Here is a 17,782-nt window from a genome sequence, read left to right as displayed (position 1 = left end):
CACTGGACACGGAACACTCCGGCCGGGACACGGCATCACAATATGTCAAGAGGCGTAACATTTCCATCACACATTTGAGGTATTCGGCCAACCACAACGCACTGGATTGCTGGCCAGTCAGAGCACACCTCACACCGATGAGCTTTGTAAAAATCGATGCGTTTTAGAAAGGCGGGGCATAGAGGAGAAACAATAATGTACAGTATGTGGAAAAGAATGTGTTTTTTTAACCTTAAACCGCATAAACACATTTCATTACACCAAATACACAAAATAATGTTATTTTTAGCAACATCATATGACCCCTTTAAAGTTTTAAAATTTCTTATTGACTTGTTCAGCATTCAAAATGTCACTGGTAGTGAGGATGTCATGGTAATATTTGCTGACTGTATTGCAACTGGTCTTCTCTCCTACATCTGGTTTGCATACTGAATTATGATTGGTCTTTTCTTCTTTGCATTCACAGCAAAGTGATGACTATGTGTCTAAACGTGTTGTATCATGAAAATGACAAAATGGCTCTGAATCAGCATTTCATTTACACTACTGTTGAATTTTTTTTCTCTGAAAGAAATTAATACTTTTATTCAGGAAAGGATGTATTAAACTGATCAAAGGTGGCAGTAAAGACATTTATGATGTTACAAAATATTTCTATTTCAAATAAATGCTGTACTTCTGAACTTTCTATTCATTCATGGCTTTCCCTTCATCTAATTGTGGATTTGCCTTTCTAAACTGACTGAAAGTACAATTTCTCAACACCTTAACAAAATAGCTACGTTCACGCATTTTTGAGTGACATCATCACACAGACACATTACCGCATTTACATCACATTTTATCAGGTTGACATGCAGACTCCCAGTGGTTATTTCAGTTTGCAACCGCATAATAATAATAATAATAATAATTCATTACATTTATATAGCACTTTTCTAGGCACTCAAGGCGCTTTACATTGTCAGGGGGTATCTCCTCGTCCACCACCAGTGTGCAGCATCCACCTGGATGATGCGACGGCAGCCATAGTGCGCCAGAACACCCACCACACACCAGCTTACTGGTGGAGAGGTGAGTGATGAAGCCAATCAGATATGGGGGACTGTTAGGAGGCCATGATGATCAGAGGCCAAATGGGCAAATTTGGCCAGGATGCCGAGGTCAAACCTCTACTCTTTTTGAAAGACATCCTGGGATTTTTAATGACCTCAGAGAGTCAGGACCTCGGTTTAACGTCTCTTCCGAAGGCCGGTGCTTTTTACAGTATAGTGTCCCCATCACTATACTGGGGCGTTAGGACCCACATAGACCACAGGGTGAGTACCCCCTGCTGGCCTCACTAACACCTCTTCCAGCAGCAACCTAGTTTTCCCAGGAGGTCTCCCATCCAGGTACTGACCAGGCTCAGGCCTGCTTAGCTTCAGTGGGTAACCAGTCTTGGGCTACAGGGTGATATGGCTGGGTGATATAATTCAGGGACTATTTTGCAAAGAAAAAAGAAGCCAAGAAATATCAAAGCCACAATTTCTAAATTTTACAGCACACAATGCATTAGACAACTGATTTGCTACTCAACAACCGACCAAATCTGTTTATTATCTGTATTACTATTAATATTATAGCCTATATTTAGAGTTAAGGATTTGCACAAACCAACAAGCCTAAATATTAAACTTAGCCTGTACAGTTTGTGCAATAAACATTACCAATACCTCAAACCATGCGGCTTGTTGAGAAAAGGCCATTTGTTTTTAACGTACATGTACAGAGCGAACATGATTTTTACCTAATTGATGATAAAAATGGCTAAAAAAAAAGAGATCTCAATATAATTTTATGATTTGTGGGCAAGTAAGTAATCATCCAAAACACCCTACAACCTTATAAGAAAAAGCTGTAATAGACGCATTGGAATGACGCACTACAAACGGGGTTGTGTTTGTCTAATGAGCGCCGGATCTCGCCGGGGGAAGGGACACTTGCAGATAAGATCTCAGGCAGGTCTGTTCTTGTAGATGAAGGTCTAGACAAGGTAAAGATGGTGGCTGGAACCAGCAGGACACCAGAACCATCTCATTCCAGCAGCATCTTCAAATCATCCTCCACATCTCTTCAATCGCAGAGCAAGATGCCTAGTTGCCTACCATCTCAAACAACAATCAGCATGCATTTTGCTGGGAAAACTGTGCCCTGCTCTGCTCTGTCCGCCCCAACTATATTTATCTTGATGGCCGATCTGGGTTTTCTCCGAACTACTGAATACACAGGATACAGCTGTCTCTCAAACAAAACCCTCCTCCTCTCTCCCACGCTAGAGGAAAAGAGATACGGTGCATGATACACAGATGAACTGGAGATCATCGCAGCCATCTGAATCTATAAGAAGGGTTGACACATTGATAATGTTGCATAGAATGAAACTGATTTGAATGAGGTGGCACACATAAAACCTCAAAAGTACTTTCACACAAACGGTGTCCTTGACATGCTGACCTTGACAAGCTCCTCTGATTTTTAAAAAACGCCATAAAACAACTAGAATTTCAGCCATTTGTATATGTAAAAGGAATGCTAGACACCAAAAGCAACAGAATAAGTCTTTCATGAGCAAAGGGACATTGGCAATCACATTGAGTTTACACTATAAAAGAGCCACTTATTTCAATGAGACAACTGGCTGTGTGTTACACATTTCCTGTAACTTTCACAACCGTGTTACCAAATGAAGCCAGTGATGATGCATGTTTTCTTGCTATGAAGTGTGTAAACAAGACTTGCGTTAATATGAGCTCATAACGTCTAAACAATCACTCTATAGCTATAGAAAACAACGTGCACACTACCACACATTTTTCACATGCTATTCACAAATTTGTTTAAAATGTAAAAATTAAAAGCTGTTAAAACAGGACACACACACTTTTTCAATGCTTACAGTGTCCTTCCTGTGATACTTCATTTTTAAAGGGACACTCACCCAAAAATTTAAATTCTATCATCACTTACTCACTCTCATGTCATTTCTAACCAATAAGTGTTTTTCTTTTTGGAAAAACAAATTAAAATATTTTTAATATCCTCCCATCATTTTTGCCAATCCATTTCAAGTCCAGACAACCAAAATTGTCATGCTTCAAAAAGTACAAAAAGACATTGTAAAAGTAATCCGATATGAATCGAGCAGTTTAATCCAAGTCTTCTGAAGACACATGATCACTTTATGAACACTAAATGTAAGCTTTTATAAACACTGATCAATGCAAATATAAAGTGCATATCAAATACTATGTGAAAAACACAGAAGATCAACCATGCTTGCAATAAATCGTTATTATCAGAAGACTAAAACGAAACCGTTCAACTCATATTATATTACTTTTATGATGTTTTTTGTATCAAAGATTTGGTTTGCATGGACTTTCAATGGCCAGAAATCTCTCAGGTTTCTTTAAAAACATATCTTAATTGGTGTTTTAAAAATGAACGAACGTCTGGGTTTGGAATGACACAAGGATAGATGATGACAGAAGATTAATTTTGGGGTGAACTAACCCTTTAAGCTCTCTTAATCTGGTATTTCCGCAACCTTTTTTGGCAGGTCCATCAAGTAACTCGATCAAAGCATGTTTTGAATTTTCAATTACTTATGTATTATTATCATTATTTATTTATTTTGCATAGTCCATAAGTACAGTAATAAGCACTAATGCCAACTGTGATGGCAATCATGCTTTGAGCTCTTTTTGGGAACAACCTAAAAAGCTGTGTTTCAATTCCACCCAGTTGATTCATATAATTCATGTGAAAAACAACACTATCTCAAACCGTAATGGAATGTAATGAACTACAGTTCCCCAGATCTTAATGGGAAGGAAAACACTTCTGTGACAGAATGATCCCTAAATGATCTTGGATAGCAATCCATGAACGGTAATCTTTATCAGCAGGAAAATTACTTATTTGAATTTCAAATGATGTTTCATACTCTCGAGAGATTCAAACAGCACAACTTTGAAGGTTCTGTACATCTAGGCCGTGCATGCTGTTGCATGCTGTTGCTGTTGGACCCTAACCCTAAGACATTAGCACAGCATTCAATAAATTGCACAAGCACAGACTTACACATAAATCAAATAAAGCCTCGGCTAATGTAATTCAGTCTCATGGGAGGACAGTGAGAACGCCGTTTAAATGATTAACTTTATTTAAATGCTTTTATTTCTTTGTCTGTTGATATTCTTTTGCATGATTATTTGTTGCTTTTTTTAATTAATAGAAAAGCATGCTTCATGACCTGTTGATTGCACTGCTCTGTGGGTTGTGATGGAGCCAAAGGAGAAAAACATCTCTAAACATATTTCCCTCTCATATCCTACTCAAACATCCCTGGGCAACCAGAACGAACAATTAGTGGAAGCTGTGGAGTCAAAAGCAATTTGTGAAACGCAGGAATCAAGGAGGCTTTTGGGATGCAGTGTGCTGGGGAGTGTGTATAAATAACAGTGTAGCACTATTGTGTGACACAATACGTCATTGTTCACAACTGGTGGAGGCCGCGTAGCTGAGAAGACAGAACACACTTGTGTATGAATATGCTGGACCCTTGCTCAAACACATATTGAGATCTCTGTTCCCTAACTGGATTGAAACCATACTGCTGCAAGATAACCTACGCTTTCACATTTAAGCCACATCAGATCACATAATACCCCCCCAAAAACAGCTAATAACAGAGAGAAAATTCAAACTAAAGCACAAATATTGAAGCAGCCAATGCATGCACACATAAAAACATGTGAAAACATACATTTCAACAAAAACGTCCTGTCTTTTTATTTTTACGTAATATTATCAGCTGAGAAGACAGAACACACTTGTGTATGAATATGCTGGACCCTTGCTCAAACACATATTGAGATCTCTGTTCCCTAACTGGATTGAAACCACACCGCTGCAAGATAACCTACACTTTCACATTTAAGCCACATCAGATCACTTAATACCCCCCCAAAAACAGCTAATAACAGAGAGAAAATTCAAACTAAAGCACAAATATTGAAGCAGCCAATGCATGCACACATAAAAACATGTGAAAACATACATTTCAACAAAAACGTCCTGTCTTTTTATTTTTACGTAATATTATCTCTGATTATTTTATTGCATTATTTTTGTTTACTGCATTGCAGTATATTTGGTCATATAATTTAGTTTTGCTTGCTCTACTTGTATATTATATTATATTTTTTACATTCATTAAAGAATCCTGGAATTTATGTCCGTTTCCATAAAAATATTAAGAAGCACAACTGTTTTCAACGTTGACAATAATAATAAGCATATTAAAAGCATCATATTAGAAAGATTTCCGAAGGATCATGTGACACTGAGGACTGGAGTAATGATGCAAAAAATTCAGCTTTGCCATTACAACAATAATTTATATTTTAAAATATATGAAATTAGAAAACAGTTGCTTTAAATTGTTATAATATTTCATAACTTTAGTGTTTTTATTGTATTTTTTTATCAAATAAATGCAGTTTTGGTGAGCATAAGATAATTATATTTAAAAAATACTAACAACCCCAAACTTTTGAATATTATATTATATTATGTAGCAAGAGTGTTTCTGTTATAAACCTCTAAAATAAAATACAACTATATAGGATATGAGCAGAGCTGCAGAATCAGAATACATTGATTAATTAAAATGTCTGCAATGTTTCAAGAATAATCGTACAAAATCAAAACACTGGATTAGCCTGTAAACTTAAAATTAAAAACCACATCCAGAAACCCTTACATGGGTCTTTCCAGAGGTCGAATCTCTGCCAGATCTGAAAATATGTCCCATCTTCCAAGTATCATGAAGAGCAGCGAGGGAAATACAGGTCAGATTATGCAACGAGAGATTTATCACAAATACACTCGCCCATGAGAACTTAATCTGCATTTAGGAATCTGCTCAGTTAGACATATGGCATATACAGGGGTGTTTAAAAGTGCATGCATGTATACTTGAAAAGTAATGATTTCTCCCAAAAAAGTGTGGGATAATTGTAGAGCTTCTCCCTATCAGGCACATAAACTTGCTGAATGAAAAGTCCTCCAAAATGGCATGTTATTCTTGAAAACTCCCCAGTGACTCCCACAGTTGTTGTGTCTGTAAGGAACTGGCAAATTAGCTCTGAGTGTTTCCAAATCAGTTTAAACTAAACTGTGACATTCAGGGGTGTAAAGCCTGTGGATATCGGATTCCTCAGTGAGTAGCACCCCACAGAGCCAATCTTACAGTATATGTTACAGTGCAGTGCATGAGGATCCAATGCACTGCTGCAGCTGAGCCTGACATGAGAATCAATGGAATTCCTTCAGAACAGTCAACACTCAGCTGGGTCATAGTTCAACTCACGACCTTAACTAAAAAGTAAGCTTTACCTGACAGCACTTCTACCTTTTCCACAAGGTCTGGGACCATTTTAGACCACCAAGACTGTATTAAGAAAAACGAGCTATAATAATAACCGATGGAACATCAAACTTTACACATTGAACAGCCTTCAGATATGAACCAAACTGCCCGCTACAGATCCAACTGACTTGTTAGATGTTAATGTCAGTTTGAATGTAAAAATCGCATCTTACCGTCATTGGTTCGCGTTACATATTCCCGTTATATCGCGCTGTGTTGATGCGGGGCGTTTTAAACTCCAGTAATGTGAGATGTGCTGGAGAAAGTTCGGAGTGTTGAGCTGCTGATGGTTGTGTTTGTTATGCCGGAGGTTTCGCTGCTGAGCACTTACTAACCTCTTAAAGGGACAGCGACGCGTGTCGACAGTTTAACCCGTCTTCATTCAGTCATAGCGCTGGTCAGGCCACAAAAACCTAATTACAGAGCTTTACGTACATTCTAAGTCATAGACATCTTAAAGACATTTTCTAGACGTCTGATAGGAAACGTCCTATAGACGTATTGCAGATGAGCAAACACTCTAACAAGTATTCATGTTAAGAATGGTTTTAAAGGGGTCATATGATGCTGCTGCTTCCCACATAGTGACGTAGATATGTGGGGGCGTGTTCGAACGAGCCGTTTTAGGTAGGTGTGGCTGACTCTGAGCTTTTATAAAGAATATCTCTTTGGATTTGAGACTTTAGTCTTTGCAACTTTACAGATCTTCTTTATGCACCAAGAGCTTGTAACACTCCAAAGAGAATGGAAAAATTGAAATCGCATCATATGACCCCTTTAAATAATCTACAATAAAGAATTAGCCTACGCTTTAAATGAAGAAATTACATGTAATAAATCTGTTCAGGTATAGAGCTAAACCCCTGAAAGACAAATAGCGTTTTCCAGTTTCCCTCAGGAATCATGGGTTTTTAAACGATGGTTAATTTATAAGGTTTGTGGTTACCCAGATAGCACACGTACGTCTGCAAGATGTCTGTTTAAGATCGCTTCATCTGGAAAGTATCTGCTGTGTGCAAACATCTGATAGACGTCTTACGTCAGTTTTACATACATTCTCAATCATAAACATCTTAAAGACATCTTCTAAACGTCTATTTGACATCTGATAGGAAATGTCCTATAGACGTATTGCAGATGAGCACCCCGATAGCACACATACATCACTGAGATGTCTGCATTCACATCTGCAAGACGTATTTTTTAGAGTGTTTGCTCATCTGAAATATACGTCTATAGGACGTTTCCTATCAGACGTCAAATAGACCTTTAGAAGGTGTCTTTAAGATGTTTATGATTTAGAATGTATGTAAAACTGACATCTTAAAGATGTCTATCAGATGTTGGTACACAGCAGATGCTTTCCAGATGAAGTGATCTTTAACAGACATCTTGCAGACGTACGTGTGCTATCTGGGAGCTACCACAAGGATGCGATTTTACCTTCTTGATCAGTCAGACAACAATTGTAGTCCTTAACTGGCTGTATGGTGTGGCCTGCAAATCGACACAACTACTGACAGTTTTTAAAACACTCAACATTACGTGATTACTGGTGTTTCTAAATGTGTGTATACTTTTTTCTTTTTTTTACCCTTCTGGAAAATGAACACTCCCAGTAGGCTATTTGATTATGTAGGCTAATTTAAAAAATCAGTTTTGTCATTTTTGTTTTCTTAAAGTTATGAATATTTTGACCACAAAGTCTAGAATAAAATGGCCTCTATAAATGCTAGTTTCAGCTATCTTGTGTATTCGAAATAATATTTAACATTTTAACACTATTTTTGCATATTTTGGTTAATTTAAGGCTTGAAATTAGACACATCACAGAGGATATCTCATATATCATCCCAAGCATGCTTTTACTGGCATTGACTGATCACCTTGCTAACAAATCTACACTAACTTCATAGCTATAAATATAGTCAAATGTTTCCAGCATTCTGCAAATCCTACAGTGAAATGTTATACTGTCATATTAAGTGAAGTCATGAGTATTCTGCTAAGTTCAAAGGGGGTGTTTATAAGTGTGGGTTTTTAGGTTCAAAATGAAGATGATGTTAAGAAAGGCTTGATCTGTACTGCAAAAGCAATAGGACTTTGTTGTGAGAGAAAGCCGGAGGGTTCACTTATGGAGTTTCTTTTTCTCCCTTACAGCCCAATCTGATTGATGTAGGCAGGAACTGTTTCAAATGGGAAGCAGGAAGTGTCTGAGACAATAGAGGTTTTGAGGAGTGGTCCCCAGCTGTACATTTATGGATAAAGAAAAAGGATACCATTGTGAATAAACTTTCCTCACTGCCAAAAGAAAGAGGAAAGCATTTCTACTCAAACAACAATTTGAGGAGTGGTCCCCAGCTGTACATTTATGGATAAAGAAAAAGGATACCATTGTGAATAAACTTTCCTCTCTGCCAAAAGAAAGAGGAAAGCATTTCTACTCAAACAACAAAGCATAAACACATTTCATTACACCAAATACACAATATAATGTTCTTTTTAGCAACATCATATGACCCCTTTAAAGTTGAGATGTACAAAAGTTTCTAAATGGTATTCATAAATAAAAGATACAAAATAGAATTTTCCTCAACATTGTTGAATACAAATGCTGAGTACTGATTTTTAATTGTATTATTATTCTTTTTTTACATTGTTTACCCTCACATTAAGAAAGTGTATTTACTTCAAAATATGTATGATTTTATGTATATACAGAATGTTGTGTTAATGTATAACAATATATTGAATAATAAGGAATTGCCGCTTTTAGTACTATATTGGAAAATATGTGACAATATATTTATATTTTTATCTAATTTTATATTCAATAAAACATTTAATAATATATAAACGTGCATGTGATAAAATATGGTACTGTGTGCTTATAAATATATTTGAACATATACTATGTACTATATACTGTATGTTCACATTATATGGGAATATGTATGTGCAATATATGTACACAATATTGCACATACATGAAAATAGATATTACACAAACGTGAACATACATGAAAATATATACAGTATTGTAATATATATTAGTTATAACCATTTTGTCATGACTTTAACGAGACAATTTTAATATGTTTTCAGTAAACACTTTTTTTCTTATAAATATCACATATACGTATATTTTATATGAAATGTGTAACTATACAAACAATAAAGTGAAATAAAAGTTAATGAATATGTGTTCAGCTTTGTGTAAACCTTTATATTATGTTAACTAATGAAAGAGAAATGAATTAATTAAGTGTTTCAATAAAGCTATTACATGTTTACAAATGTATTTTCGTTGTTATATTTCTTTAATGTTTCAATATATAACCATACATGTTCCATGCATATATTGCAATATATTGAACAATATAAACACTAGTTTCCTATATATTGTATTAATACATTGCATTATATTTGACCAGTATATTCATATTGTTGTTTCGTAAGTGATATACAAAAAAATACTTCCAAAAAGCTAGTTTTAGAAATACAAGACCAAACTTTTTATTTTTAAAGCAGCACTAGGCCTATGTAACTTTTTCTGTGTTCAAAATTTGCAAAATGTATATAATGAGCGAGTACATCATGAATTCATCTTCCAAACCGTGTTTTTGTCTTATTCCGAATCATTCCGGTACACTTATAATAAGTACTTATATTTGGACTATTGTAGCCTGGTCACCGCTGCGGAGTAACACATACCTGCGTGAATCGCCAGAGACATAAACTTAGAGAAGTAGCTCCGGTTGGAATGTTCTTCCGCGGGATGTGTGCAGTTCTGTTTATTAACCGCTAGAGCGCCAAAAGTTACATAGTGCTGCTTTAAGACATTGAGAAAAATGCCAGCAAGTCAAAAGCACACAGACAGATCCAAACCTACTACACAGAACTGATTTTTACAGCTCCTGAGGTCTTTTGAAGGCAGTGAAATACACAGATCTTTGCCACTTTAAGGAAAAAAGGGCAGAAGTCCTTGCAATCTCACACAGGAAATCTTCACCTCAGAATATGGGGCTAAAAAATGGTGTTTTATGACTGCTTGACAGAATGACAGAATGAGTTGTGTGCGCCATTTAAGTAATTTAATAAAGTTACAAGGGTCACAATAATACGACACATCTGCATTGTGCGCTGGAAACGTTGAGCAATAAAGTTATTACACTTCCAAAGTACTTACTGACACTGTTTATGTCATTTTACAGTGAATTATTTGACCATACACTATAAAACGTATCAGTTAAACACATCTAATACAACCAGACCCTTCCTCAGAGTACGGACATAGAATGGAGGTCTTTAAATCTCTGCAAAACAATATAATGTTATTTTGTTCAATCCAAAGAATGTATGATTTACAGGATGAATGTAAGGGAAGCATCCTCGTCTGAGAATGACACACAATCGCTTTCACATACACACAGAACACAGGAGAGTCAGTGTGAGTTATCTTAGGTCTCATCATCATCGCTGTGGTGCTGGGCTTTCTCCTCACTCACACTGCTCTCGTCGATGTTCTCCAGAGAATCTGCTCTCTGCACTGTCAGGTCAGCTACATTGATGCAGGGTAGCGTGTTCTGCTCCGGGTACCTCCACGGCTTCAGATTGGGCTCGTGTTTCCGCTTCCACTCCGGGTACTTTAGGCAGGCTTTGTAAATCTTTTTCATGGCCTGTGGAGAAAAAGGTTGAAAGATCTGGACCATGCATTTTATATATGCATTTATTCTAAAACAGGGGTTATATATATATATATATATATATATATATATATATATTGCTGTAAAATATGCTCACAGAACAAATATCATCATTAAATGTAATAAAAAATGTTCACCCCAGAATGAAGCTGCAATGCTACGAAAATAGTAATAATTTTGGGGTGTTTTTTAATCAAGCTGTCATAAAACTCTCTTATGGACATTGTACGCACTGTAATTTAGCTTTTCTGTCCCTGAGTCTGCTGTACAAATGCAATAAACTGAATCTAAGTGTCTATCCCACACGTCACACACAGCTGGTGCATCACAGCAACGGAAGACATTAATAATCAAAGCCATCGCTCGGAGCAGCACAGGAAAGATGACATCAGCAAATTCATAAAATATGTGTAAAGCAGGAGTTTCAAAGGCTTCCTGGCTCCCCACTCTGTACAGCACAAGAGCATGGAGAAAAATGGAGATGGCCTTCAAGACATTATATAAAATTACACCGCAAAATACACGTTCAGTCTAACCACATTCATTCTTGCACACTTTTTTAAGGAAGCAAGATGAATCTGCACCGCTCTTTGAAGCAGAGTGGCGTTTTTGTGTAATACACCAACAACTGAGACTGTAAACAGCCTAAGAGTTGTGTAAACATGTATGTTCATGGTGTACTTTTCCACCAAAAGAAGGGCCGATCTAATGCTGTGACCCCAGCATGCTACCATTTAAAGGTATTTTACCATAAATGATAATGATAATGGAAACTAGAGAAGTTCACCTCGTGGATCCACTTGCGTCAAGTAATAAAGAGTGCAGCAGTTTGCTCCACTGGATTGGATCAAGTACCCAGTGAGTAATGACACAGCTCTGACATAATCCTTCTTTGGTGGGTATTCCTGAAAAATAGCAACAGTATACAAGATATACAGATATACAAGCAGATATACAAACAGTCTGACCATTATTTGACCTAAACAGAGATATTAAAGGGATAGTTCACCCAAAAATGAAAATTCTGGCATCATTTACTCACCCTCAAGTTGTTCCAAACCTGTATGAGTTTCGTTCTTCTGCTGAAAATTGAAGATATTTTGAAGCAAACAGTTGCTGGTCCCCATTGATTTCCATAGTATGAGGTAAAACTACTATGGAAGTCAATGGGGACCAGCAACTGTTTGGTTACCCACATTCTTTAAAATATCTTATTTTGTGTTCAGCAGTAGAGAGAAACTCATACAGGGTTTGGAACAACTTTCTCAAAATAAGCTCCAAAGTGAAGCTTATACACAGCTACGCACCAAATAATTAAATAGATAAACATAAAATATAGATTTGAGTTGAATTTATTTTGCACTCTGACCTTTGTATTATCTTACAGCATCTGCTTAAGGCTGGAATACACCACACGACTTTTGCCAAGATTTAGTTTTTATTTGTCATGCGTTTCCTTGCAACGAAGAGCATGTTTCTGTGCGAGTTTGCTGTGTTTGGAACAACTTGAAAGTCTGTTAGCGATCAAGTGATCAAGAGTTGTTTATTGTATGATGTCCAGTTTTTCAATGTAAATATTTGCAAAGTTGACAAGTGTAGTGTTTTAAAAACCTGTTCAGATTTTAAAAGTTGCGTAGTGCATTCCAGCCTTTATATATATATATATATATAATTTATAATAATTTATGCATGCAGGCGAGAAGGCTCAGAAGTTGGGAATACGTGGAAAGTCACCACTCCCGAATGAGTTCGCGCGAGAGAACGTAATCTTTTAGTTTTAAGTCGGTTTGAACAATCCAGATAAGCGCAAGTAAGTACCATTTTGATTAGCCGTCGTACCTACAATGACTGTGCACTGTGTAACCAATGAGTGACGTATACGCGCGAGAGATCACTTCCGGCGCTTGTGTAAACTATGCCAGAGTGCGTACACACCTCACGCACCGGATGCCATGCACGCACCAAAAGACAGTTGGACATAGTGGTGTATTAGAGGTAAAAAATTATATAACCGATCGTTTCGTGTCTTAGGACATCAATGTGTCGTCACGAGCCGCAGGGTTTAATTTGGATTTGTCTGTGCATGTTTTTTTTACTCTCATAGATTTTGTTACCATTGCCATGCATTATACGACTGATGGACTGCAACGGCTGGAGTTAAAAATCATAATATGTGTTCTACTGAAGAAACAAAGTCACCTACATCTTGGATGCCCTCGGGGTAAGCAGATAAACATCACATTTTCATTTTTGGGTGAACTATCCCTTTAAAACAATCTTCACATAAACCTATTATAATAAATGTCATATTTACCTGTGCCTTCAGCAGAAATATACAGAAATTGAAATTTAAGTTATCAAACACTAAATTATAAATTAAATATAGATAAATCCTTTTCCCCTCTTTTTTCTTTGATTAATAGACATCAATATATATATATATATACAGTATATATATATATATATATATATATATATATAGCAAAACTGCAACTATATTACAGTAATATTAATAGTGAAATTTTAATTTCATAAGAAATCAATAAATGAGACAAGATAGAGCCAGTTGACTTTATAGGGTTGTCATGGACAACATTAGTAAACATCTGGCCGTGACTGACCAATCAGAATGTATATATATATATATATATATATATAGCAAAACTATATTACAGTAATATTAATAGTGAAATTTTAATTTCATAAGAAATCAATAAATGAGACACAAGATAGAGCCAGTTGCAGATAGTCATTGCCAAGAGGAAGCCATGACCGCATGGTGACAAAGTCTCTGTTCTTCAGTGGACTTGGACATTTCCCTGTAAATAAAGAAGGACATGCTTTAGAGTCCTGGTAAAGTATGAAAAGACAAGAAGGTAAACTTGCACCACTGCATATTATGTACACTTAAAAAAAAAATTTAAAACAATTTTTCACTCTTTTGTGATATTTTGCAAGAGACTCCTCTTGTACTGTCATTTTAAATTACTATCATCAATGTCCCTTTATAATTTATTGCTGAAATCCATGCATAGTACTGCAGCCACCCACAACTTTTATATCGTATCTTACAATATTCATAGTAAGAACAAATGGGGTTAATTTTAAAAATAAAATAAAAAGTGTATTGGTGTGCTTCTCCAGGAACACGGTGGAAATAACAGCTCAGTTGCGAAAGAAACAAAGGAGTGACTCACAGGAATAATATCCTACATCTGCATTAACTGTCAGTCGTCCAATATCGAAAGTGTCGATCATGTTGGTGTCCCATTTTTTCCGGTAGCTCGTGTCATGCAAGACGTCGTAGAGGGTCTCTGCCGTCACGTCCTTGCACACGATTCTCATCTAAGAGAAAAAACAGGCATTGTCTCACTGAATCATTCAAATCTTAAGAACTTTTCCATTACAGTTGAATACAAAGTTCACAAAGTATGTTGAGCAGTGAAAAAATCTGCTGTGGTTTTCCCTCTGGTGCAGCCGTGATAAAGTGCTGACAGATTTTGAATGCACTCTGTTACCGGGCAGATGAAAAACGAACGCCTTTTCACTGTGCTGACAAAGGCCTGCTACCATTATACATAGCTCTATTCATTTCCTTATCTTTGAAAGCCCTGCTTTCTGCGTGATTCAGCCATGTCAGGTCACAAAGAGTAAAAGTTGACACAGCAAACAGTGAGTATAAAAGGATCCTCAGTGGAGTGAGAGATACAGTGGAGCTTTAGATTTAAGCATGTTGGCTTGCATTTGTATTTCAAGCTCACGCGTCGAGCCAAACCCTCGTTTTTGTTTTTTTTTCTCCACGTATACTGTAGCTACCTTATCCTGGGTTGGGAGGAGGGTCAGGTAAGCATGAATACATCAAATGCAATGTGATCAGATATTGTATGGCTCTACGACGCAAGAAACCGTGTAACCCAATCAACTCTACCCTGGCATCATTTAATAATTTATCCCCAACCCCCCACAACCCCAGCTTGATCGGTTGCTGCTCATTTCCATTAGGTTCCTTGGAACAAGTTTTATTTAGTCTCTATGAATGGAATGTCGTCAAAGCCTACAAAGCTCAATTATTCATGAAAAGAACGCATCGGTGGCCCGGTGAGCTGCGTGAATTATTGACGAAGGTCTGTCATCTCCTTTAATTTTTGCAGCTGTTACAGGTCTAAATAATTTCCCCACACCTGCCTGCAACTTTGCTGAAACAGCCCTCATGCATAGGTTCTCGCATCGGGACGGCTTTTAGCCATTGTTAGAAAGGTCAACAGAAGTGCTTTTACACACAAAAAAACATACACACACACACACATACAGAAAAAGGCCCAACTCTGGTAAGCCAGCAGGAGGGGCTCAGGTTTCCTCATCTGAGCCTGCTGTTACCACAGTTTTCCGCTCTTAATTTTTCAGCACATCTCATGGGTGCAGTCTGTCCCTGAGAGACCGGTCTTTCATCTCAGAGACTGTGGATCATGAAGCAGTCAGGCCTGGCCTGTACGCTGAGTTTCCCCTGTGCAAATGACCCATGGCCATATCTCTGTTTGTTTCTTTAGGATTTTCTCTGAAAGGGTCTGGAGTCTGTGAGGAAAGCTACTGTTCAGGAGCTTAGAAGATATACTGTACTACTGTTTTTGCACAGCGAACACCGATATACTGCTGTTCCACAGGCAATTTATTTTCAAGTCTTTGGTTCACATGCTAAATCTTTGTATACACTTTTGCATACTACTAAATATAAAAACTGTAGGATCCCGCTTCAGGATTGTGGTTAGAGTAGTTTTTACCTGTGTTTTGGTCATTAAAATGTTTCTTTATTATTATTATTATTATTTTAACAACGTAGAAATCATAATGGCAGATTTTATTAAATCATATAAATGTATGAATGTGTGCAGTCACAGTTTATTGCATCAATTATCACGTGTCTTTTTGATTGGCTCCCACCTCACCGCTACCCACTTATGCAATAAAAACTGCACATACATGTTTTTATATTTAATGTTGTTCACTGTGAATTTTATTTAATAGTGCATCATGCACTTCGTTTAGATATAATGTGGGTTTATCATTCAGGAATGTTGTCGTTGTATGTACGGCCACAGGGAGTTATGCCATAACCTACCAGGGTTTCGTGAAACACCGCCACTGGTCACATTTCACCAGTTACAATCTTTTTTTATTTCTTACATACTGTATGACGAAGTAGCTAAAAAAATATGTACTGAATATCTGAATATTTACAAGTGACACTGATACCAGCATCAACTGGAAAACTAGTTACAATGGAAATCTGCAACACAGATCCCCTTGAATTCAATGGCAAGCATATGCAGTTACTGACTAGTAACCAAGGGGACTGGTAGTAAATAAATAATTAGACCTATTACTAGTGACTAATTGAATTGATAGGCTACTAGTCACTATTGGATTACTAGCAATTAAAAAAAAAAAAAAAGTAAAAGTAAAGCAAAAATGAACAGTGTTAAAACAGCTTGCCATATTATGCTACGTTCTCCAGTAAATTAAGGCTTCGTTTACTAAGCAAGACGAAGCGGATCACACAGAATCTATATTTCATAGACAATTACTATAAAAAGAAACTGATGATCTGTAATATCAAAAATATACTAGAGCTGGTCTTATTTTAGGGCTGAAAGCAAAGAGTGAAAACAAACTAGTTGGTGAGTGTGAGCGTGCGTCTGTTGATCCATATTGCAGCGCACTTGCCTTGAGTTTCTGCAAAGTTTTGCACTCCTCGTCTCGACACCAAACCGTCACTCCTCCTTTATTATAACGGGCGACCCAGCCATCCTGACTTTCACATTGATCTCGGAAAGATAAGAAATCGGTGTCGTCCGGTATCTGGACTGGCATCTTGCCTCCCGGTGCTGTGAATCAGTCAGGTCTGCAGGGCTAAAAGCTCCTCTCATAAATGATCCGCTCGTTTGTGTTGTCTGCTCCACTTTTTTGGGGAAAAAACAGTTTTGGAAAACTGACGGATCTAAAACGCGGTTTTTGTAGTTGAATCTAACTGTAGCACCTCTGCTATGTATTTATGTTGGAGCAGGTGTGTTTGAGCATCCTCTTCAGTCCTGTATCAGTCCCATACTGGAGAGAGGCATTATATAAGTAAGGCATCACGTTACTGCCATGTCGTTTTTCAGGTGGAGCAGTCTACAAGGGCTCATTTAGTCAGACTGACTGATGATCCACGGATCAGGTGTCATGTATTTCAATTCAAAGGATTTCTTTTCCGTGACTGTTTTGTTTAACCTGTGCAGGTGTGTAGCCTGAATCCAGCGTCTACTGTTTCCTACTCTATCACCTTCCTTCAGCCTCACTCCTTGCTATCATATTGTGCAGGGGAAAAGTAAAAGTCTGCTTTGTAGGCTATAGATTAGTAAGGAAACGTCCCAAAATGAGGTCTAGAAGCACTATTTTTGTGTTCTTTGGAAAGGTGATTTCTTCCAAAGCCAAACCAAATGCTTTGTCAGAACATTCAGGGGACAAGCAACCAAAAAATATTATTCTTAATAGGAAATATAAGCTATTAAATATCAGATGAACTGTAAAAGTCAATCTGAAATGTCCATTTGACATA

The 17,782-nt window shown here is 37.0% G+C and overlaps 1 protein-coding gene and 1 pseudogene across 1 annotated transcript in view; both read right to left on the bottom strand.

The window, feature by feature from the left end:
• LOC107563596 (arf-GAP with Rho-GAP domain, ANK repeat and PH domain-containing protein 3-like) overlaps positions 1 to 6,781 on the bottom strand; it is a 35,689-nt gene extending 28,908 nt beyond the window's left edge. Inside the window, exon 1 of the mRNA XM_016248495.1 lies at positions 6,655 to 6,781. The gene's annotated coding sequence lies outside the window, so the exon portion shown is untranslated. The remainder of the gene's footprint in view (positions 1 to 6,654) is intronic.
• A 3,784-nt stretch (positions 6,782 to 10,565) lies between these two features.
• LOC107563606 (PCTP-like protein) lies at positions 10,566 to 17,270 on the bottom strand (annotated as a pseudogene).
• Between the last annotated feature and the right edge of the window lie 512 nt (positions 17,271 to 17,782).

The sequence above is a fragment of the Sinocyclocheilus grahami genome, unplaced genomic scaffold (genome assembly GCF_001515645.1).
Source record: "Sinocyclocheilus grahami isolate Dianchi unplaced genomic scaffold, SAMN03320097.WGS_v1.1 scaffold880.1, whole genome shotgun sequence".
NCBI lineage: Eukaryota > Metazoa > Chordata > Actinopteri > Cypriniformes > Cyprinidae > Sinocyclocheilus > Sinocyclocheilus grahami.
This window is presented reverse-complemented; position numbering and strand designations above follow the sequence as displayed.